This window comes from Caretta caretta, chromosome 3, assembly GCF_965140235.1.
Source record: "Caretta caretta isolate rCarCar2 chromosome 3, rCarCar1.hap1, whole genome shotgun sequence".
Lineage (NCBI taxonomy): Eukaryota > Metazoa > Chordata > Testudines > Cheloniidae > Caretta > Caretta caretta.
The window spans coordinates 28,376,327-28,401,822 of record NC_134208.1 but is presented as its reverse complement, the minus strand read 5'-3'; the positions used below and the strand labels follow the sequence as shown (position 1 = coordinate 28,401,822).

The 25,496-nt window shown below is 42.0% G+C and overlaps 1 protein-coding gene across 2 annotated transcripts in view; it reads left to right on the top strand.

The window, feature by feature from the left end:
* Positions 1–16,347: 16,347 nt before the first annotated feature.
* The window catches only part of LOC125633213 (uncharacterized), a 29,264-nt gene continuing 20,115 nt past the window's right edge, over positions 16,348–25,496 (top strand). Inside the window, exons 1-3 of one of the 2 annotated variants that reach the window (XM_048842200.2) lie at positions 16,348–16,560; positions 21,192–21,290; positions 22,147–22,249. The gene's annotated coding sequence lies outside the window, so the exon portion shown is untranslated. The remainder of the gene's footprint in view (positions 16,561–21,191; positions 21,291–22,146; positions 22,250–25,496) is intronic. The other variant, XM_048842199.2, reaches the window with a different exon arrangement.

The following is a 25,496-nucleotide window of genomic DNA, read 5'->3' as shown; positions in this document are numbered from 1 at the left end:
ATTAACTTAGGCTTGAATAGAGACTGGGAGTGGCTAAGTCATTATGCAAGGTAACCTATTTCCCCTTGTTTTTTCCTACTGCCCCCCCCCAGACGTTCTTGTTAAACCCTGGATTTGTGCTGGAGATGGCCCACCTTTATTATCATACACGTTGTAAGGAGAGTGATCACTTTAGATAAGCTATTACCAGCAGGAGAGTGGGGTGGGGGGAGAGAAAACCTTTTGTAGTGGTAAACACCCATTTTTTCATGGTTTGTGTGTATAAAAAGATCTTCTGTACTTTCCACAGTATGCATCCGATGAAGTGAGCTGTAGCTCACAAAAGCTTATGCTCAGATAAATTGGTTAGTCTCTAAGGTGCCACAAGTACTCCTTTTCTTTTTGCGAATACAGACTAACACGGCTGTTACTCTGAAACCTGTCATTTTACAAATTAGACATCCTCATGTTTTATTACTTTACCTAACACATCTATCTCCTCCCAAGGAAAAAAATATTTAACCTATGATTGTAACTACAATATCACTCCATATTAAACTAAAACTAAATTAAAAATTTTGTCATGGGCCTGATCCAAAGCCTGATGACCTAGCTGGGAAGACTCAAAGCCTGGACCCCTTCCGGAGGGGTCTGCTTAGAGCAATTGCCTTGACAAAGAGGCTGGTGCCACTCAACCTCCACTTACTACAATATCTTGTTGTGTCTACCTGTTTACTGTGGAGGTTTATTTTGATTTTTTAGATGGATCTATCATTTTAAATTGGAAAACGGGATTCAGGGTGGGTTTTCCTGCTTCCCTGTTTTTTTGGGTAGGATTGTGTCTGCTTTTTCCAGTAGACATTACCCCTTCCCTAGAAGGGAAAGGCCTAACAAGATTGAGAGGCTATGCTATCTGAAAAACAACAAGCAAACAAATCACACTCTTTCCAGGGTAAGAGGCTTGCTGCAGCCTTGATGTCATGTGGAATGAATGAGATGTGCATTCCTTAGAGGGGGGAAAAAAGGTGACTGAAAAATCTGAGTCAGCCTGAAAGATGTTAAACAGGAATTTTAAAGACCTGTGAGGTGCTGCTGTGTAACTACCATAGACAGAAGAAATAAACTAATGTCCAGAGTAAATACTCTGAAGCAATGTATTGCTGGGATGAAAACACAACTGATTAAACATGACCATAGAAACAGTATGTGGGGAGAAATTAAGCCAAGCAGATAAAATAATTCAATGTGCTTATGAAAGATAACGAGGCACTAAACACAATGGAAAGGTTTGAAAATAAAACTAGGTCCCACGATATGTTTGTCTTAGGGATGACACCAACTTTCTGATGAAAACTTTGTTCAAACCAATACATTTGTACAAAGTGTTTGAGCTTTGACAAGACAGCATATTTTGGCAAAATGTCATTGTGTCAAAGTTATTCTGACCAGCTTTAAAGCTTTGAATGCTGATATCTATGGCTATAAGGCTGTGGTTTGTGAGAGCCTGCAGGAAAGGCATAATAATGAATATTTACACAAGTAATGCATGGAAGTGGCAGCCATGACTGAGATGACCATGTAACGCTTAAGACTGATATTATACACAGACTCATGTGATTTAGGGATTGATCCAAAGCCTTCTATGGGTATGGGGACAGGCCCATAATGAGGACAAAAGAGATAATTGCTAATGGACCCAAATTCTAATGATGTAGAAAGAGAGAGCCTGAGCCTGTTCAAGAGGCCTAGTGTAATGCCGAAGGCCCAAATGGAGTAAAGCCCTGCTAACATAAAGCAGAGTTAGCAAGAGTCAGGCCATGTCAGGCCCTGAACTGTGCCTGCAAGCAAGCATCTGCTTTGTGTGTTTATCAGATACATGAACTTGGCAATAACAGGGCTGGCATTGCAGAAAACACAGGCACTCCTAGGCACTAAGTATTCATGTGAAAATATACCAGAAGGGTAGTACCAGAACACCCCAATACAGGGTTATGATGTAAACACGCTCCCAAAAGATGAAACAAGGACACACTTATCCTTTTAAAGATAAGGGCAGGATGATAGGATAATGGATAGATATGTATTGATTGACTGAACAGGTACAAGGTAAGGGTGGTAACTAACCATGTCAGAGGGGCAATACGTAACTTGTTTGCATCAGTTTATAAAAGAGGGGCCTCAGAGGGAGTGTCTTTGTCCAGCTGAGGGGGGAATGGAAAGCCCTGCCATTCACTGAGCTGAGTCCGTTCTCATGGGCATACATGTGCTGTGTAACTGTAGACATTGATCTGGGGAGCTAATACCATGTCGGTAATAAACCTAGCCAAGTGCCTTCGCTACGGAACCTGGTATACAGGCTATCTGACCAGAGCCAGTGCAGCACGCAGGCCCAACAACTGACAACTCCTTTTATTAGAAACTCATTTTAAAAAGTTAATCTCTGAATGGAGTGTTTGCAGCTTTGTTTTTTATAATTTTGGCACCACTCCTTGTTCTGCTGTTTGCTTTTGTTGTTAACATTTTTGATGTTCAGTGAAATGAAACCCTGTTAGTACATTTTTTAAAATCTTTTACTCGATCTCTAATCTCTGGCATTATGCACTTGTATAACAGGATGTGAGAGATGTGTTGTGCTATGTTTCCATGCTTAATGTAATAACCACTGCATCCCATATAAATGAATGCCTTCAGAACAACCTCTTTTTTTAAAGCTTTCCCATGAATATGTATTGTTTGTGCTGCAGTTGGGTTTACCAATATCACTAAAAACTCGTGTTTCTAGATATTTTAAAAAACACACCTACACATCAAGCATGTAGCTGGTCTATGCAACCATTTGTTCTGATCACAGTTCCCTTTGTGACCACTCAGTATGTATATTACATTCTGTTGTTGTCTTGCCTTAATATAGGCATTAATCCTGTGCACGTGTATATTATCCCCATTGACTTAAATGAGACTCATAAGAGTAAAGTTAAGCACATACTTGTTTATAGGATCAGGACCCTAGACTGTAAACCGTAAATTCTATTTTCTACTTTATGTATGCTAGTACAAAGGGGCACTAATCTGACTGGAGCCTTTAATCACATTACAAAATATAAATTTTAAACAGTAGCAGGGTTGGCCAATATTTGGAAAACAAATGACATTTTTCCATGGAAGTTTTCATTGAAAAATCAGATATTGTTGACCTCTCCTTTTTGGGGGGTGGGGAGAATGGGGAGAGACAGGGGTACTTATATATTGCATGGCTGATTGAAGTTGCTTGATTTTTGAGACGTGTCAACATTTTGAAAACCTGTAAAGTCTTCAAAGATTGACAAACTTTTTTGACCGGATGTGACTAGGTCTCTAGAAAGACCCCTTTGCTGTCTGTTAGTATTAATGTCAGATGTTTGTAAGACCTTAGAATTCATTAACTATTTGGTGGAAAAAAAGATTAAGGTACATCCACAGGTGAAAGATTAGAATGAACAGCAAGAGCTAGGCGTGATTAAAAAGTCTGGCCATGTTCTAGGAACAGCTGTAAGGGGGTTGGTGGTTTGGGGGTTTTTTTTGGAGGCGGTGGTACTTGAATTTTTTGTGGGGGAAATATTGAAGTGTAGGTTTTTATTATTTATCATTTTCTCAAGGTATAGTGAATAGAATGTAAAATTAAATGGTGTCCCTCACTGTCATAAGAAACTCTTCTTCCATGATGCCAACAATTAATAATTGAGAATTAAGAATAAATATTAATAAGCCAGACTCTGCTTGATGGGTGTTAAAAAATATCTTGAGTCCAGAGAGTGAGCTGTTTCACTGGTGACAGAGGAGCAAGGGGGTGGTCCTAGGTTCAGAGGGCCTCAGACATAAAGAAGCCTAAATGGAGGAGATGGATGGACTCAGATGGGACTGACTAAGATTAACTACCCCCTCCCAGCTAAAACAGTGGCATGAAGGCTTGTTTGCCTACCACATTTGACCTCCAGTTACTTAATCAGGTCTCTGAAGGGGCACTGTTCTCTACATCAGTGTGTCATTGAAAGTCCATTAGGGGAAACAGAGACAGAAATGTACCTGAAGTTCTGGTATACCTGAAGAGATGTATCAGGTGCCACCAGCGAGTGTACAGGGAGTCATACTAGCCTTGACAGAAGGGGGTGCATCAGGATAAGTACTCACCATAACAGGGGCACACAGGATATGACATATGACTATGCCCTCCTGAGCTTGCATCTCTAGTCTTTATACAGTAAAACATTCAGAAGTTTGAAGTTTGAGTAAGAGTTTGTCTACATGACTACTTGTTCATGGCAAGTTAGGCTGTAATCTACCCCACCCTGTGCATTGGTGTAAGGGGTGTCACTCACCTCTTGCGCACCTCCTAGCAGCTCAGTGTGGTACTGAAGTCCTTTTGGCACCCCCTGCAGGCTGGCCAGTCTTGATGGGTCTTTCATTGGCTCGCCTTCCAGCTAAATCACAAAGTTCAAATGAGCCTCTTCCAGGATAGGGAAAAGTCCAATAAATGAACAGTCCTGTTGCCCTCATGAGGGTCTTCAATTACAGCACTGGGTCCTTTAAATACAGCCCTTTGTTCAGGCTCTCAACTAAGCTCCTCCCATTCTTGGGGTTTATGCAACTGTCATCAGTAGGGCAAACACAGGCCTGCCCACTACTCCAGATTCCAATCCAGAGACCCTCTAAAGAGCAGCTACATACTGCTAAGTTTCAGTCCATCACTTCTTCCCTGGGCCTCTTCCTATCTGGCCTCCTTTAGCTTCACCCTTACCTCAGGGTTAAGCTTCTCAGGTCTTTTTTCCTCCTGCAAAGCACATCAGAAACAAACTCTGGTTTTCCCTTAAGATCTTTGGCCAGAGAGGAACATCCTTCCTCGCTCCTCTAGTCCCAACCTGGAACTGACCTACCAAGGCCCTGCAGCTGTTTTTATCTGAGCCTGCAGAGCTCTGATTGGCTGCTTCTGTGAGGCCACTCTAGGCAGGCCTGGAAGATCCAGCTTCACTGCTCTGTTCCTTCCCTATCACTGCCTTCTGGGGTGGGGTGTTGTAGGATTATGAGACCTCCTGAAGGGAATTGCAAAGACCAGGTACACCCCATTACAACTCATTAACAATTAACCTACTGTCTGTACCCATATATCCCAACTCAAAGGGTTGATTGGATTTTGTACCAAGTAAGAATTCTATTTCCTGCCAATTTGCAGGGAAGAACAATATACAGTAAATTGTGAGACACTTTCTCTGCTGCATTCATAGTGAAGAAGGTCAGAGTCAAGAAAAGGCAGAATCATATGATCTAGAAAATTGGAAAGATGGGAAAAAATCAATATATTCATAAGGATACAGAAGCCACAAATGTTAATGTTGTTTGACTATTGATGTATTCAGCATATAGGTTTACCTTTCACATTTGCTGCTTACTTTGTGGTAGCATATTTTATGTACATGTAACCCTTCTGCCAGGCCGAGCTGATAGCAGCAAGGGCCGGGTTCAATACACAGGGGTTCCCTCTCATCAAAGCAAATGCAAAACTGGCTCGAGCCCCCACCCAGTGACCTGGGAAAATCTTACACACACCCCTGGGCGCCTCAAAGAGGCAATACTTCCCCTCTCGCAAGCACAGAGTCTCGGTGTAGCAGAGAATCTTTAATAACATGAGGTAAACGACATCAGCATTAAATTGGGAAAACAACACAACTAGTGTTTATTAACCAAACCATGAGCAAAGACCCACCTCAGCAAATTGGGCCACGTCCTTTCCCTCGGGTTCTTGAGTCCTACAACCCAAACGTCTCTTGAGTCCAGCAATCCAAAAATCATCCAAATCCAAAAAGTCCAGCCCCAGAGTTCAAAAGTTCATCTGCAGAGTGTTACTCCCCATAGAATCATAGAATATCAGGGTTGGAAGAGACCTCAGGAGGTCATCTAGTCCGACCCCCTGCTCAAAGCAGGACCGATCCCCAACTAAATCATCCCAGCCAGGGCTTTGTCAAGCCTGACCTTAAAAACTTCTAGGGAAGGAGATTCCACCACCTCCCTAGGTAACGCATTCCAGTGTTTCACCACCCTCATAGTGAAAAAGCTTTTCCTAATAACCAACCTAAATCTCCCCCACTGCAACTTGAGACCATTACTCCTTGTTCTGTCATCAGCTACCACTGAGAACAGTCTAGAGCCATCCTCTTTGGAACCCCCTTTCAGGTAGTTGAAAGCAGCTATCAAATCCCCCCTCATTCTTCTCTTCTGAAGACTAAACATCCCCAGTTCCCTCAGCCTCTCCTCATAAGTCATGTCTTCCAGTCCCCTAATCATTTTTGTTGCCCTTCGCTGGACTCTTTCCAATTTTTCCACATCCTTCTTGTAGTGTGGGGCCCAAAACTGGACACAGTACTCCAGATGAGGCTTCACCAATGTTGAATAGAGGGGAACGATCACGTCCATTGTTCTGCTGGCAATGCCTATACATCCCAAAATGCCATTGGCCTTCTTGGCAACAAGGGCACACTGTTGACTCATATCCAGCTTCTCGTCCACTGTCACCCCTAGGTCCTTTTCTGCAGAACTGCTGCCGAGCCATTCGGTCCCTAGTCTGTAGCGGTGCATTGGATTCTTCCATCCTAAGTGCAGGACTCTGCACTTGTCCTTGTTGAACCTCATCAGATTTCTTTTGGCCCAATCCTCCAATTTCTCTAGGTCCCTCTGTATCCTATCCCTACCCTCCAGCGTATCTACCACTCCTCCCAGTTTAGTGTCATCTGCAAACTTGCTGAGGGTGAAATCCACACCATCCTCCAGATCATTTAGGAAGATATTGAACAAAACCGGCCCCAGGACCGACCCCTGGGGCACTCCACTTGATACCAGCTGCCAACTAGACATGGAGCCATTGATCACTACCCATTGAGCCCGACAATCTAGCCAGCTTTCTATCCACCTTATAGTCCATTCATCCAGCCCATACTTCTTTAACTTGCTGGCAAGAATACTGTGGGAGACCGTGTCAAAAGCTTTGCTAAAGTCAAGGAACAACACGTCCACTGCTTTTCCTTCATCCACAGATCCAGTTATCTCGTCATAGAAGGCAATTAGATTAGTCAGTCATGACTTGCCCTTGGTGAATCCATGCTGACTGTTCCTGACCACTTTCCTCTCCTCTAAGTGCTTCAGAATTTTTACCCAGTCTGGGTAAAAATGTGCGTGGGGGGAGGGGGGGGAAGAAGAGGGAAGGGGCACCTTACATGACCTGAAGCCGACTGCCCCACAGGGCTTCACTCTGATCCGCTCCGCCAGCCCATCCATGAACAGCACCACTGCGCTCTAGATCTTCAGGCTTCCCACTACTTGGCACAATGCTCAGTGATTTCAGCTCTTAGTAATTTTAGCTCTTTAGTGATTTCAGCTCATAGTAGTGGGAGCCTTAGGGCTGCTGCACCATAAGGCCAAAGTGAATTCAGCACAATACCTGTAGCTAGACTCTTAATAGACCCAAAATTAGCTCTGACATACCACAGTGGAGAGAGGCAGAGATGCAATTGATGTTTCAGGCCCTCACAAAGGGGCCCACACCACCAGGTACTAATACCTGTCTCAAGTCTCTCTCAATTCACAGAGTTTTGGCACCCATGTCCCTTGCCTAGCGAGTGCTACTTAGTTGATGGTGAGTCCCTCCATCATACAAAAGCAAATACAGTTCCACTCTCCTTGATTCCCTTAATCAGGGTAATAACAATTTATACTTCCTGCCCCAATAATAGAGACACTGGGGATCCCACAGCAGCCAAAGTGACCATTTGGGCAGCTATGGCCTCATTCTAGGCGGGGTGGGTGTGCCTATGCAAATGAGATCAGCCCCTGAAGTTCTTTTCCACAACTTGCCACACCTCACCACCACATGTCAGGGTGGAGCTCATCCTGACTCTGCTTACATCCATATTACGACTCAGAGCATTGTTTTAAATGTCAATGTGAGAGGTCATATTTTGTGGCTTTCGACTAGAGAGGAAGCCATTGGTTATGTCTATGTTGTATCATATTAACTTGACTTTATGTTTTCTATAACCATGCTGGACTTTTGCCTCGATTTTTCATTGTTTTGCTGAAATGTCCATAATATTTTTGAAGAGGAATACACCATGTGGATTTATTACTACTATTTATTGTGGTCTGAATTGACTCCCACCAAAAGTGTGAGTATGGGACTTTTTCTGAGCTGCTCAGTGATATCATATGATTTATCCACACCAGGAGAAAAAAGTGACTTGGTTTAGAGTTTTTCACTTCTGTCTCCATATACACAGATAGAGTGAGTGATAACCTATTTCTTTTTTCGTGACATCTGAGATTATCAGAAAAGTTTAAATGCCTAAATCTGTCTAATATTAGTTATGATTGATGACTGATATCTTGTACCAGTAACTACCTAGAGATTACTTTCCTCAAAGATCTTTAATATACATATTTTTCTTAGAATGTTGATGCTCATAGTAAACTCCTTTGAAACAAAAATCTGATGCATTAACAATCCTGGCAGAATTAAACTGATTTTAATTACTTCTATTAATATCCAGATAAACATGTAAGGTAAAATATTCTAAATTTCTCTCAATCTCTCCTGTTGTAGCTGTTCCGTTTGTATAAATAATTAGCTATTTCATGGAGCAGGGACTTGAATCTTATTCCTCTATCATATGTGAGTGGCCTAACCGCTGGGCTATAAAGTACATCTCTTGACTGCTCTTTGGCCCAATGGATACTTAATTATTTATACAAAGTGGAATAGATTCAACAAGAACAACTCACTATAGAATACCCAATAATCTTATGGTTTCAGCACCCTCCTAGGATGTGGGAGATCTGGTTTCTAGTTCCTTGTCCATAACAGGTATTTGAAAATAGGTGTCCCATATCCCAGGTGATGCCCTAACCACTGAGCAATAGGCTACAATTGTGTAGGGGATTCCATTATTTTTTCAAGAAGAAGGCTGATCTGGATTAGGTGTCTAACTGCAGGAGAGGTTTTGTGGCTGTGAATCCCAGCTGAAGAGAGGTGCCACCCTCTAGCTCCTCAGTTAGGTGCCTAAATACCTTTGTGAATCTCCTCCTCCTCCTCCTCACCATTCCTATGCATTTAACTCTTGATTAGCTTCAGCAGCTCCTCACTTCACTTCTGTGAATCCCTTTGTTAGGTGCTTAGCTCTCTCCATACGGTGCATGGGAAACTTGGGTGACTAACTTGAGCTGTGAATTCCCCTGGGAAGCAGGACATGTAGGAGTTAGGCATTGTAATAATTCACTTTAGTGAATCTAGCTCTTTTCAAGATTTTATTCACCATCTTCACTTAATCCAGATCAGAGCAATGGTCTGTTCTACACAGTCCTGTATCCTGGCTCCACCCTGGCTAGAACTAGATGTTGCACAAAGGAACATACAAGAATCTTTGTAATGGGCTGCTACGGAATAACCTGTCCAGACGGAAAGTTTCATATGGACCCTAGGAAGTTAGTGGTTGGAATATATATGCAGAAGCATGAAGGTATATCCCCTTATATTTTTTATCCTTATGAAGTATAATTAGCCATATAGATGTCTAATCTTCTTTTGATTTTTGCTTTGAATTGCAGGAACAACAACTATTACCATGGCCTGTGCATGAAGTGTGGAGGGTAGAAAATTGAGGCAGACATTTGGCAGACCCACAGAGGGGAAAAGCAGAGGCTCCACTGAATTCTCTCATGGCTTATGAAGACCAGACAACGAGCAAACAATGACTTAGGCATGCTCCCCTCAGCTCATGCCCAGTCTTCATTATTAATATTAGTGTAGCTGTTGTCTGTTGTTGGCTGCATGGGTGTTCTCTCTGTGTCCTGCGCTGGCTCTGGCCACATAGCCCATAGAGCAGACTTTAATTGAACTACCCAAGACCACACTCCGTTCAGTGGCGAAGGCACTTGGCCAGGTTTATTGTTAACAAAGCGCAATACTAGAGCCCAGTAGACTCTACAAGGATACTAACACGTGTGCCCATTACAATGGACTCGGCTCAGTGAGTGGTGGGAGTTGCCACCCCTCCCTTCCCCCTTGGATGGACAAAGACATGGTCATCATCTTCATACATTTCCACATATCCCTTCCTGCAGGTTGCATGCATGTGGGGTTGGAACTGTCGAGGGACTTGTTCTTAATGTACAAGAAGCAAGTACATGTGACAGGAGGTGTGCACACAGGCGTATTTTGATTCAGGGTACCATGTTTATACTGGCATAAAAGTTTCAAGGCTTGCATTACCACTAAAATATGGATAAAAAGGGTGAAAGTGCCCATAGGAAGTCCCATTTTCCTGAGATCTGTTTCACTACCTGAGTCTTCCTTAACACACAGGAACTGGAAATATTTCTATACTTGCTTTCTTGAGCAGGAAACCCCTACCCATTCACTGAAATCTGAACATAAAGCAAATGATTTTCTGCTTTCCAATCAACTCTATATAAATATTAAAATATTAAGCCTCCTCCTCCTCCTTCTTCTCTCTCTCTCTCTCTCTCTCTCTCTCTCTCTCTCAATAGAACAACGTTTTGGAAGCATTATTCTGTTATTAATGCTTATTTAAGCCATGGAAAGTGATTTATCCTGTTTCACTAAGAAACCTTGGTGCTTATACTATTCTTCCTAGGACATTGACATTTCAAGGATAATATAATATTCTCTCTGAGGAATAGTCGGTCCATGAAATTACTGAAAGAATACATGCTTATTCACTTTAACTAGCTATATTCTGGGGGAATTTGCCAGGTGTTGCCAAATTTATACTCTTCTAACTTAAGGCTAATACTTAGATGTTAGGGGGCTTATTCTTTCACCCACTTACTTCCCTGGTCATTCTCGCATGAACAGAGAGCAACAATACACGAAGTCCAAAGGTGCAAATAATTCTATGTTTATTAGGGTGAACTTCCAGCAAGCATGATTCCAGTTTCCTTTCTTAGTGTCCCCCTTTCCAGCTCTGACACCACAGAGCCTTACCTGTGTCCCTGTTCCCATTCCCCTCCTTAGCAAAACATGATTCCAATTTCCCACCCCCATTCCCTGTTCCCATTCCCCCTCTTACTTCCTGACTGACTGCAGACTATATAGTAAAACTTGTGTTCTGCTTAGCTATACCTTAACCAATCATTTTACTGAAATTTAACTAACCAATCCTAACATATTGTGACATGATTATTTAACCAATTATATCCCACCACCTTAATTAGTTTACACCCAAAATTAATTATACAGCAGACAGAAACAATCACAGAACCAGACAGAGACCCTCCAAATAAACAATAGCAAAGTGGAACTATAATGACAAAACAATACAGAAGTGAGGATTTCACATCCCAGCTATTGATAAGTGAGTTCTTGCCAGACAGGATGCTATCAAACTAAGTTTCCTTTTACATTTTCTAGGCCACTTCCCTTTCTCTGAAGGTGATAGGACAGGATTGTATTCTTAACAGCCCAATAGCACCTTATTTCAATGTGACTAGGTTGGAAAGTAAGGATGTGACCGGTCGCTTCCCAGCTTATGGCTGGCTCTGCTGCTTAGCCAAAGGCCTTAGCCTAAGAACAGGGCCTCAGACTGTCACAGTAAGAGAAGGCCATTACACTGGCAGACAGTGAATTTATACCTCTATCACTAGCTAAGTGATAAGAATACACTAAACTCTTAGAGTATAGGTCTTTACAGACAGGCCTGAATATCTATATCCTAACACATACTAACATAAATTCTGCTGCACCAGTTAATTTTCAATAGACATGTACAATCTGATTATAGCTGAGCTGCTCCGTGGATTTAAAGGACAGCATTTCTCACAATGTTTTTTACTTTTAAACAATTCAAAAAACTTAGTTTAAACACAGCTATTCTATCATGTGAAGCCTGCAGGCTTTTGTCAATCTTTACTGTTTCAAATTTTAAAAATAAAATATTTTTCTGGAGCTAAGAATTTCTGTCCCTTTTGATAAGCTGTATGTTTTTTGGTTTTTTTTTTTTTTTGTTTTCTTTTGTTTTTTAAACAGGCAGGCCTAGAATGAACATCTGTTTGTGCAGCTTGTGAATCTGCATATTACCCAAGATTTTAACTATGCAAAATAATGAGTAATACTTTAATCCATCTCTTATCTCATATATACTCAAACAAATTATTTCATGATGTTGTTTTCAAAGTATTCCCCATCTTCCACCTTTGTCAGAATTGATCAATTTGATTTTGCAGTGGTATTGATTATTAATGCAGCCTAAAGTAGTTTTAAAGAACTATTCCATGATGAGATTTGCAATGTGACTTCCTTACTGGCACTTGGTGTTAGTATTTTGAGCTAACAAATCTGTATCTCATTCCACCACATTTACTTTTCTTCAGTAACTGAATTCCTCTCTTCGATTTGGAATTTTATATATTCCATGGATATAGGGGCTGATTTTTTAAAAGAGTATCAACATGGCTTCACATTTGTTTGCCCCCTAGTAACAGTGGGCACCCCATTCCAGGGGAATTTACTTTTGGTGCAAATGATGGCATGTAAAATTCTAATGACCTGACTTGTTAGCTCAAAAAGGGAATCTAAATCAGAGTCCTCACATACAGGGTGGGCATTCTGTTAACCCACATGTATTTCCTGTAGTCTATAATAAATCCCTTTATGGTCTTTATACCCTCACTTCACAATACTGTTTGATTTGTCCTTTCATACTATTCATCCTCCAAACCATCCACTGTGGATCTAATGAGCAAAATATGTGATATTTCCTTTTAAATATACTTTAAAATGATACTTGTCCTTTTCATTTACTTAGATGGTTAGCTCTTTGGCACCCAGACCATCTTTTTGTTATATGTGTTATAGTCCCCAGCACAACAGGGCACTGATCCCATGCAGGGGTCCCTGAGGTGCAACCACACTGCAAAGAATAATACTGCCATATTGGTCATGCATTGGTTCAGGGGTGGAAGAACAGTGAATCAGGCACTTAAACCCAGATCCACAAAAGAATTTAGGTGCTTAACTCCTGGAGAGGGGGCGGAGCTTGTGCATCTATTGTTTGTTAGTTTAGGAAGCTCCTAGCCCAGAGCTGGGCAAACTACGGCCCGCGGGACCATCCTGCCCAGACCCTGAGCTCCTGGCCCGGGAGGCTAGCCCCCAGCCCCTCCCCTGCTGTCGCCCCGCAGCCATGCCGCTGTGAGGCGCAATGCTCTGGGCGACGGGGCTACAGAGCCCGGCCTGACCCAGTGCTCTGTGCTGCGCGGCGTGGCTGCCTCTCCTGGTGCAGCCATGCTGCCAGCCACTGGTGCTCCAGGCAGCTCGGTAAGGGGACACGGGGGGATTGGATAGAGGGCAGGGGAGTTAGGGGGGTGGTCAGGGGCATGGATAGGGGTCAGGGCAGTCAAAGGGCAGGGAACGGGGGTTGAATGGGGGCAGGGGTCTCGGGGGGGCAGTCAGGAAGGAAAGGAGTGGTTGGATGGGGCAGTGGGGAGTGGTCAGGGGACAGGGAGCACGGGGGGTGGATGGCGCAGGGGTCCCTGGGGGGGAATCAGGAAGGAGAGGGGGATTGAATGGGTATGGTGGGCAGTTAGGGGCGAGGAGTCTGGGGGCGGTCAGGGAGAAGGGGTGGTTGGATGGGGCAGGGGTCCCGGGGGTGGGGGGGTGGGGAGTCAGGAAGGAAGGGGGGTTGGACGGGGCAGGAGTCCCGGGGGGGCTGTCAGGGGGTGAGAAGCGGGCGTGGGATCAGATGGGGGCGGGGGCTGGGCCATGCCTGGCTGTTTGGGGAGGCATAGACTCCCCTGTCTGGCCCTCTATACAATTTCAGAAATCCGATGCGACCCTCAGGCCAAAAAGTTTGCCTGCCCCTGTCCTAACCTATGGTGTTGGCTTTTGTGAATCCCATTCTTAGGTGCCTGTCTCTCCCCACACACTTTATAGGTGCCAACTGTGGATTATAGCTTTATGGATTCCATTGGATGACTAGGCACCTAAAACATAGGTTTAGCAATGCTCAGTGTTGCAATGTCTAAGTCATTTTATGGAGAGGAGCTCTAGTTTCATGATATATATTATATTTTGATGGTTGTAACACACTAAACACTGTGATGTACCAGACACTACTCATAAATAATAACAAAGCCATATTTTTCTTAAATCTTCCCCATTCCCCCTTAACTCCTCTTGATGTATGCATACTGCCTAAATTGTTCCTATTCTGCTGATTCTTTTTATACCCAACTCTGCAAACTGTGGAGTATGGAAAAGAAAGTAAATTCCATGGAGAGAAAAGGGCCTGGCACCCTGCGAGAAATAGGAGGGAAGCTCTCAGATGGCCCCCTGGTGGGAGTACACTGGTGGAATCTCCATAATCTGGAACTAGGAGGCATGACTCAGACTCTAGGGGATTACAGCAAGGTGAAAGGATACTAAAACATCCCACAAAATCTAGGTCAGTTGAGAGGTATGTTCTTCCCCCCTGGAATGGTAGATTACAATACATGAGTTTAAGGCACAATTCCACCTTCTGATATGCACACACAACTCCAACTGAATGCAATGGAAGTTAGAAATGTGTCCCTGAGATTAAAATTTGGCCTGTAGCTATTCAGAAACAAGTTTTCATAACCTACATTACCACATGCATGAACAGAAGCAGACCACATCAAGACTGAGGTTGCTGTCAAAAGAGGGTGGCAGAGGAGGAGATCCTGCTAGGTCATGCCCAGCCAAAAGGGGCATGCCAGCTGCTGAATCACTCTTCTAGGCTGCAATATTGTGAGCCAAATTAAAGCCTGGCTAAGAACATATTCCTTCCCCTCTGAGATGATTTATTCTGAATGTATTTTGTAATTCTCACTTTATGTAGAAAGTACAAAACATAGAGCTCTTTGTGGGTATGTCTACACTGCAGCTGGAAATGAGCCTCCCAGTGCAGGTAGACAGGTTTGGGCTAGAGGGGCTTGAGCTGCCATGCTAAAAATAGCAGTGTGAGCATTGTGGTTTCAATGGTGACTCAGGCTCTCATGCCCACCTCACCCCCTGAGCATGGGTGGCTAGATAAGTCTCTGCTGGAACTGCAATGTCTACATTGCTATTTTTAGCATGTGAGCTTGAGCTGAGCTAGCTTGAGTCTGTCTACTCGCACCAAGCTCCAATGTAGACATATCCTTAAAGTTCCTGTTTGTATAGATAGTCTTCCCCCTTTCTTTCACCATCAGAGTAACCACTTTTTTTGTATTGTTTCTCCTTAAACGCCTCAGTTCTACTATTGCAGGGATTACCATCTTTACAGCAGTTAGCATGCACTAGTTGATTGACAGTGTAATCCACATTTTTATGTGATTGGGTGGCTGCTGTCTCCCAGGAGTGATGTGTTCAGGATCATGCCTTTTAAACGATAAATCTCCCATTTTCAATCATGATGTTTACTCTAAGAAATTGACTCGGCTTTCTCTGTACTCAAGGGTAAACTTTTAAACTGGGGTCAAGTTTTGTGGAAAGCTGTTAATCACTTTGGTCTCCTCTATGGATGTTATCATAAGAGGATTTTAGGTTTAAGAGGTTTGATTGATTTATTATGATAACTCTTATGCATAAAAATGAATAGTCAAGCAGCATTTGCATTCCAATTGCTATTATTTAAAAGTAATCCTGGTTTATTCATTCCAGTGAGGTAAACTCAATCACATTATGAACATTTGACTCCCGTCCAGCAAGGTGATTTGGTGTCATTAGGTACTCATCATATATGAGTTTCACAGGTGGATAAATTATGATCCCCAGTGTTGTTTGTGTGTTAGGAGCTTTGTCCATGTGTACAAACACCTTGGTTATTGGGTATGTATATGGCTGCTTGGGTACACTTATTAAAAACCTATAGTATGCTGATGTGTGTATAAAATGATTTAATGGCTTTCCCACAAAGAAGGTCTAATATTTAAATTCTTAACAAAGAGAGTTATTTGGATCTCCCTTGATAGTCATCTCTGGCCAATTTTGACAGTGTGTTCATACATAATATCATTTGGGTTCACTTCTCTATTAATTACTATTATTAATAGAGTTTTTAAAGATTTCTACTTTGCTCACCTTGTTCCCAGCTTTATATATTATTAATTCCCTATTATAAAATGACCACTTGTGTTCTCTTTAGATGATCATTTGCTTTCTTATTAAAGGCATATGTTTTAGGATCTTGTATCTTGCATGTGCAAGGTTACTAGTATTGAACAAGTCTGAACATGCCCAAGGTAATGTTGGTAGTGAGCATGTGCAGTAATTCTAAAGGTTTGACAGTATAAAAGGCAGTGTGCTGACAGGTAGTTAGAAAGTCAGGAGACGGCAAGTAATGTAACCTGGGAGAAGACTGACAGAAATTGGACACCAGCAAGAAGAGCTGCTAAAGAAGAATCAGAAACTGTGGCGAGAGAGAGAAGAAGAAGACCAGAACAAATGGAGCTGACTGACCAGATATGAGCAGCAACCGCGATTAAAGAAGAATACCAAAGAATTTATAAAGCAGCAACAGAGATTAAAAGAACAGGATGTAGAAAGTAAGCCTGTTAGGTTTTTTTAAACTATAATTTTAGTGTAGTCTACTCTACCATATTATTTAATATATGTATACTTGAAATGTGAGTGTGTATTTTATTTGTATTTACTTATATAAAAAAAGTATAATTTAAGAACTGCTCTCAGTGATGTGTTACAAACTAGCCATTTGTAGCAAAGTGCTTGACTTAGAATCCTTTAAACTGTATAAAAACAACGAGGAGTTAGGTGGCACCTTAAAGACGAACAGATTTATTTGGGCATAAGCTTTTGTGGGTAAAAAACCCACTTCTTCAGAAGCATGGAGTGAAAATTACAGATACAGACATAAATATATTGGCACATGAAGAGAAGGGAGTTACCTTACAAGTGGAGAACCAGTGCTGACAAGGCCAATTCAGTCAGGGTGGATGTGGTCCACTCCCAATAATTGATAAAGAGGTGTCAATACTAAAGAGAGGGAAAATTGCTTCTGTAGTGAGCCAGCCACTCCCAGTCCCTATTCAAGCCCAAGTTTGCAAATGAATTGTAGCTCTGCAGTGTCTCTTTGAAGTCTGTTTTTGAAGTTCTTTTGTTGAAGGATGGCTACTTTTAAATCGTTATTTGAATGTCCAGGGAGACTGAAGTGTTCTCCGACTGGCTTTTCTATGTTATCATTCCTGATGTCTGATTTGTGTCCATTTATTCTTTTATGTAGAGTCTGTCTGGTTTGGCAGAGGGGCATTGCTGGCAGATGATGGCATATATCACATTCATAGATGTGCCAGTGAATGAGCCCCTGGTGGTGTGGCTAATGTGGCTGGGTCCTATGATGGTGTCACTAGAGTAGATATGGGGACACATTAGGCAACAGCGTTTGTTACAGGGATTGGTTCCTGGCTTAGTGTTTCTGTGGTGTGGTGTGTAGTTGCTGGTGAGTATTTGCTTCAGGTTGGTGCACAGTTGGTAAGTGAGGACTGGCCTGCCTCCCAAGGTCTGTGAGAGTGGGAGATCATTTTCCAGGATAGGTGGTAGATCGTTGACGATGTGCTGGAGAGATTTTAGCTGGGGGCTGTATGTGATGGCCAGTGGTGTTCTGTTATTTTCCTTGTTGGGCCTGTCCTGTAGTAGGTGATTTCTGGGTACTTGTCTTGCTCTGTCAATCTGTTTCTTCACTTCCCCAGGTGGATATTGTTAGTTTTAAGAATGCTTGATAAAGATCTTGTAGGTGTTTGTCTCCGTCTGAGGGATTGAAGCAAATGTGGTTGTATTTTAGGGCTTGGCTGTAGACAATGTATCGTGTGATGTGTCTTGGATGGAAGCTGAAGGCATGTAGGTAAGTATAGCGGTCAGCAGGTTTCCAGTATAGGGTGGTGTTTATGTGACCATCACTTATTTGCACAGTAATGTCCAGGAAGTGGATCTCTTGTGTGGACTGGTCCACGCTGAGGTTGATGGTGGGGTGGAAACTGTTGAAATCCAGGTGGAATTCTTCAAGGGCCTCCTTCCTGTGGGGCCATATGATGAAGATGTCATCAGTGGTAGCAGATGACAGAACAAGGAGTAATGGTCTCAAGTTGCAGTTGGGGAGGTTTAGGTTGGATATTAGGAAAAGCTTTATCACTAGGAGGGTGGTGAAGCACTGGAATGCGTTACCTAGGGAGGTGGTGGAATCTCCTTCCTTAGAAGTTTTTAAGGTCAGGCTTGACAAAGCCCTGGCTGGGATGATTTAGTTGGGGATTGGTCCTGCTTTGAGCAGGGGGTTGGACTAGATGACCTCCTGAGGTCCCTTCCAACCCTGATATTTTATGATTCTATGAATGTATTGCAAATAGAGGACAGGCGCTGGGGGACGAGAGCTGTATGTGATTGAGGTTTGAATGCTTTTTAACTTGCAATAAGGTTTATGTCTGATTTCTATTTTTAGATTATATTGTGTGGTAGACCCAGGCCAGTTGGGTACAGCAGAGTAGTCGAAGGCAGATATACTGGCCACCGGATAAACAGTTTTCTGCTCCCTGAGTGACCAGAGCAGGGGCTGCGCTAGAGCAATCAGGAACCTGCTATAACCAGTTAAGACAGGCAAGCTAATTAAGACACCTGGAGCCAATTAAGAATATACTAGAATCAATTATGGCAGGCAGACTAATCAGGACACCTGGTTTAAAACGTACCTCCCATCAGTTAGTGAAGTGTGTGCAAGGAGTGAGAAGGCATGCTGCTGGAGGACTGAGGAATACAAGTGTGATCAGGCTTCAGGAGGAAGATCCTGCTGTGAGGATAAAGAAGGTGATGGGGGGTAGCCTTGGGGAAGTAGCCCAGGGAGTTGTAGCTGTCACGGAGCTGTTACAGGAGACACTGTAGATAGCTGCAATCCACAGGGCCTTGGGCTGGAACCCGGAGTAGAGGGCAGGCCCGGGTTCCCCCCATCCTCCCCAACTCCCTATTTGATATAAGAGGAGTTGACCAGGACTGTGTGTCCCACCAGAGGGGAAGGTCTCTGGCCTGTCCCCCAACCCACTAGGTGGGCCAGCAGAGTCTGCGGTGATTGTTCTCCTTTTCCCCATGCTGGCCAGTGTTGAGGTTAGCCGAGTGAACGGCAGGTTTGAGCCACTGGCAAAAGTGGCCAAACTGAGGGCTGCCGTGAATCTCTGAGGCGAGCAAATCCGTCAATAAGCGCAGGACACACGAAGGCAGAGGAGGAACTTTGTCACAATTATAATAGGGATTATTAGCTTCTTTAATGAAATGATACTTTGTTTTGGAAGATATACTGCCTGTGTCAATCACGTCATCACAAGATTACATCTGTGTCCTCTAGTGTTTCCTTAACGACCCTGGAAACTCAGACCTCCTGAGCTATCAGTGGGTTATTATAAGGGCATCCCCACATTCATTTTTCGAGGTAATAGGGTTCACTAACCACAGGCAAAAGCTTTCCTGCAGCTAGAGCTTAGCTAAAAAATACTGAAACCTAAATAAATAAAATGAGTCCAACTTTTTGTCTTGCACCTAGCAGTAGCAAGTCAGAGTGGTAGCTTTTTTACCCACTTTGCACTGATATAAATGACACAACATGGTGCAGGGCAATGCTGAATTGAGTCCAATATAGTCTTCTTTCAGCAGGTCACCTTGCACTTACATTGCACTGTGGGGCTAGCTCACAGCTCAGCCCAAACCGCAAGATATATTTTTGCAAGAGCTCACCATGCTTAGATAGAGTGATGAGCTCTGCTGCATTCCCCTCATAATGGTGTAGCTTTTTATGTGTAATATTTTTTATATAAACAACTTTTTGACATATACATAAATCAAGATTGAAAAGAGCAATTTTGCAAACAAATACAACTACATGGTCGAGGTGAATTCCTTCCTGATCAGTTTATACCCTGAAGCATAAGATTTTTTTAACTAGTTCTTCTGATAGTGTAGTTGCACAAAGGGACTTGCTGTGGTAGTGTGGGATTTGTTTTAAAAAGCTGTGTTTCTGTACTGTTTTCTTTGTCTCTCACCTTTTAGATGTAAAAATTCAGCTGTATTTCTGTAGGGTGCAGTGATGTGAAAGGATTCAAGATGGAAAATCTAACAGAATGGGAAATAAACTCTGCTGTAACATTTCATGAGGCACCAGATGGTGATACAGCAGATTGTCTTGCTAGTTCTCTTTGTCTGACTGTATTTGTGTTAAAGCTTAGGAAAATGCTTATCGTCAGTTGTGAGGCAGGTTTTTTAGATACTGTGCATATCTTCGGTAATGTCTCTTCTGCTTTATTCTCTCTCTGACTGGTTTATTGCTTAAATGGACTCCTGCTGTCTATTGGTTATACTTTCAAGTAAACTCAACATCAGATAGTGTCAAAATATTACCTGGTATTAGCAGTCCTGTAAGTGAACATTTCAGCACAACCAAGTGTTTTTAAATAACTTATTCCTACCCTGGATGCACTGTAGTCAATTAGGAAATCAGCACTGACTTTGATGGGTCCAGAATCAGGCTTTAGGAATCCATGTTCTTTTTAAGATAAAAGAGAGATACTGGAACTGTGTAAATGATAGTGAAGGAGATGGGAAAGCTGCCTCAGTCAGAGTCACTGGTCTCTTTGTGAGAATGGCAGGTGGTGTTACTAATTGGACAGCCATTTCACCATGGTTTTATCCTATTTCTCAAAGCAGTAATGCACCACCACAGTATCACTTTTCAACTTCTACTTCTTTAAGTCGGGTATTCTGCATCCAGCTATTTCCAATACCATTTATCTCCAATGATGGACCTAAATGATTGTGCAATACTTCTTAACCACTGCAGGCAATGCCCTGAAACTTGATCACACTGAGTAATTTCTGCTGCTTTGTAGGCTGATCCATTTTTTCTTTCCTGCAACAAATTAAAGGTGCCACGTAGCACACCACCATTGCTAAGTATACTGTCTAGATCGTGAAAATCCTGTACTTTGACTAATAGCAATAACCTTCAATTGACCTCTGGCTAAACACTGAAAGTGTAACATTCAGCTCCAGCTTTCCTAGACTACCTTTCACTTATGCTTGATTACCCCAGTTCTGCTTGCCATATCCCTTGGAATAAAGGTAGAGGGCCATCTGCACACCAACACTTGAGTCTCATGATTGTTTAAATTGAGTCTTCTTTCCCCAGCCTGCAGGAATGCAGAATACAACTCTGAGTTCTCAAGAAACCTTGAGAAGTAACAACTGGCAGAAACAGGCCTCTTATTTTTAACAGCAGTACAAAAAGGTAAAGATAAGTGGATGGTTTTCCTTTGCAGGCCATGATCCCTTTCATTTTACAGTGGTAGAACAATGACTGTTATTGACATCATTATGAGTAATGTCCAGAGAATATTTTTTTTGTGTGAAAGATCTTCTGTTAAGGAGAGATGTGCTTACTATGGGCTAGACATTCTTCTGTGTAAATGCTCTTAGTCTTAAACAACTTTTGGTGTAATTCAGGCCAACATGTCCAAACTTTCTGCTGAAAATAAATATATTTTGTACATCCTAATATACACATGCTGCATAATTATTGATGCACTGAGGCACATTCTTGTGCCTTTGTCTGATTTATGATTTATTTAATGTCTTCATTTACACAAGCTGTGGGTACCCTTGATAAATGCATGTTACCCGTAGAAAATACCTAATCTGGGAGCAACATAAAAGAGTTTTAATGAACCCCACTAAAAGGTTCTGATCCTGCAAACATTAACATGCGTAAAGTTATGCACATACATGAATAGTCCTATTGACTTCAATAGAACTACTCACATATGTAAAGATAAGCCTGTGTTAATGCAGGATTAGGACAAAAACCACCAACAGAATCTCCTCCAACGACACCCATCTTCCAGTGGGCTGTGCATCCTGCCCTGAAGGTTAACACACTCAGTCTTTTGAAAAGAGAAGCTCCATGATGCCAGGGAGGGCAAGAAACAGTGGGTAGATACAGAGTGTGTACATGGATGTGTCTGGTTTTTGCAATTCTCAGGTGATCTGAGGATTTCAGGAACAGATCCTTTGCCTGAGAAAGATGAAAACACTGCCAGTACATATTCAAGAGTTTTCTCTATCCTATATGTGCTTTTGCTATACAGGGAGCACAAATGGAGTTAGGTGACATCAAAAGAGAGACCTGGTTACGTGTGAGCATGAGCAAGACAGTGGTGATGCAAATGAACAAGAGGAAGGCCTTCAGCGGTAAGTCTAAAATTCACACTTTTGCCTGTTAATGTTACATCCCATTCTTGCTTCAATGCCGAACTGCAAGATAGGGTTCAGAGAAGAGCTACAAGAATGATTAAAGGATTAGAAAACATGTCTTATAGGTATAGACTCAAGGAGCTCAATCTATTTATTTAGCTTAACAAAAGGAAAGTTAAGGGTGACTTGCTTACCATCAATAAGTACATACATGGGGAACAAATATTTGATAATGGCATCTTCAATCTAGGAGACAAAGGTATAACATGATCCAATGGCTGGAAGTTGAAGCTAGACAAATTCATACTGGAAATAAGGCATACGTCACTGAGGGTTATTAACCATTGGAACAATTTGCCAAGGGTCATGGTGGAGTCTCCACCACTGGTTAAGTTTTAAATTAAGACTGGATTATTTCTTCAAAAGATATGTTCTAGATATTTTGGGGGGTAGTTCTTTGGCCTGTGCTATACGGTCAGGCTAAACTATTACAACGGTCCCTTCTGGCCCTGAATCTATGAGAGCTGTCTGTGGGAGGAGTTTCAACCATGATTTGTAATTTCTTTGGTTGTTTTAGTATTGTTGATACCAATGGGTTCAATTATTTTATTGATAAGACATCAGATAAGTCAGTTCAATCAGTTTATTAAAACATAGAGAAATCAGCACAAAGAGACAGGTTCATACATTACCAATCTCTGGAGGACAGGCTTATAGCTGAAGTCTGTTCCGAATTTCTTACAACAACTACCTGTTTTTATACCCCACTTGTTTACAACAGATACAATATTCTACAGAATCCTCTTTATTAATTAAAGATCTTTCACACCCCTTCTTATGTAGTTTCCAATTATTTTGCAGGTCACAAGGACATCTGAAGGCATCTTATACCAGTTATCCCTAAAACAGATAACTAGCATTGCCCATATTTGGCAGGCCTTAACAGAATATATATCTTGTTTTTGCCATTTCCCACAAGTATAAGGAACAAGGGGCATACATAGTTTAACTACCCATGTATTTCCACTATAAATTTAAAGCATGCTGGGAGCATGTTTCATAGTTAAACAAGTTAGCAAAAATACAAAGCCTTTTAAAAATATATGATATTGGCTAACAATATCTTGTAAAAATTCACGTAATTTAAATGTTTTCTGTATTTATTGGGGGGGGGAAGTTTCAAATACAGTACTTTTCATAATCTGTGTATCTCAAAGATACATCATCAGAGTTAATTACATTACATCATCAGAGTTAATAAATTATAACACACTATATTTTGAATTCCATGTTTTTCATAAAGCAACTCAACATTAGTACCCTATATATTCTTACTTCATTGTAACTGCACAAATTGCTGCGGGACTTGGGAGTTTTATCCATAGTAACTCTCAAATCTCTTTCCTAGTCAGTATGCAGGAAGGCAGCTACTCCCATTTAAAACTCCTCTTTCTTCATTGTTTGCTACAGTATATGACTGGTTAGAGTCATTAATCTGTATTGAACTGCTGATTTCTGCAAATATTCCACCAATAACTTCTCTCTCAGGTCTTGCAGTTCTGTTAATTAGGGTTGCCCTTTTCATATTATTTTTATTTTAATTTGTAGGCCACTTGCTAATTGTTTTTTTTTCCTACAATGGTTGCATGTACTTTTCTAGTAATTGCTACATCGTCCTTAAATGCTGCTTAAAAATGAAGTACATAATTCCAAGTGTGCTTTTTCCCCAATGCCCATCTAGGTGTTAATATAAATTCAGTTGCAACAGCTCTGCATTGATGATTTAGTACTGACCCCCAGAAGAAGTTCAGTTTCTTAACCACTCAGAAACTATAGTAAAGGGCATGGTATAAGAACCTGAACAGATTAGAACAGAATCATTCTGCTCTGAGGTCAAGAATTTATTTAATTCCCTTCCTTGTATATTAATGGTTACCTTTTCCCCATAACATGTCTTTCCCTTGATATATTTTTAAATTCCCCTTAACCCTTTCAGTAGTATTAACTCATTCTCATTTGTTTCAGAGTAACAGCCGTGTTAGTCTGTATTCGCAAAAAGAAAAGGAGTACTTATGGCACCTTAGAGACTAACCAATTTATTTGAGCATGAGCTTTCGTGAGCTACAGCTCACTTCATCGGATGCATACTGTGGAAAGTGTAGAAGATCTTTTTATATACACACAAAGCATGAAAAAATACCTCCTCCCACCCCACTCTCCTGCTGGTAATAGCTTATCTAAAGTGATCGCTCTCCTTACAATGTGTATGATAATCAAGTTGGGCCATTTCCAGCACAAATCCAGGTTTTCTCACCCCATCACACACACAAACCCACTCTCCTGCTGGTAATAGCTTATCTAAAGTGACCACTCTCCTTACAATGTGTATGATAATCAAGGTGGGCCATTTCCAGCACAAATCCAGGGTTTAACAAGAATGTCTGGGGGGAGGGGGAGAGGAAAAAACAAGGGGAAATAGGTTACCTTGGATAATGACTTAACCACTCCCAGTCTCTATTCAAGCCTAAGTTAATTGTATCCAATTTGCAAATGAATTCCAATTCAACAGTTTCTCGCTGGAGTCCGGATTTTAAGATTTTTTGTTGTAAAATAGCGACTTAGTGGTTCTGTTGTGTGGTATGTGGTTGCTGGTGAGTATTTGCTTCAGGTTGGGGGGCTGTCTGTAGGCAAGGACTGGCCTGTCTCCCAAGATTTGTGAGAGTGTTGGGTCATCCTTCAGGATAGGTTGCAGATCCTTAATAATGCGTTGGAGGGGTTTTAGTTGGGAGCTGAAGGTGACGGCTAGTGGCGTTCTGTTATTTTCTTTGTTAGGCCTGTCCTGTAGTAGGTGACTTCTGGGAACTCTTCTGGCTCTATCAATCTGTTTCTTCACTTCCGCAGGTGGGTATTGTAGTTGTAAGAATGCTTGATAGAGATCTTGTAGGTGTTTGTCTCTGTCTGAGGGGTTGGAGCAAATGCGGTTGTATCGCAGAGCTTGGCTGTACACAATGGATCGAGTGGTGTGGTCAGGGTGAAAGCTGGAGGCATGTAGGTAGGAATAGCGGTCAGTAGGTTTCCGGTATAGGGTGGTGTTTATGTGACCATCATTTATTAGCACCGTAATAAAAAAACCCAACCTGCACCCCCCCCCCAAAAAAAAAAAAAAAAAAAAAAAGATCAGCATCCATTTAAGCACCCAAGTAAAGTAAGGACCGGAGTTTCAGAAGTGGTGGTCAGAGATCAC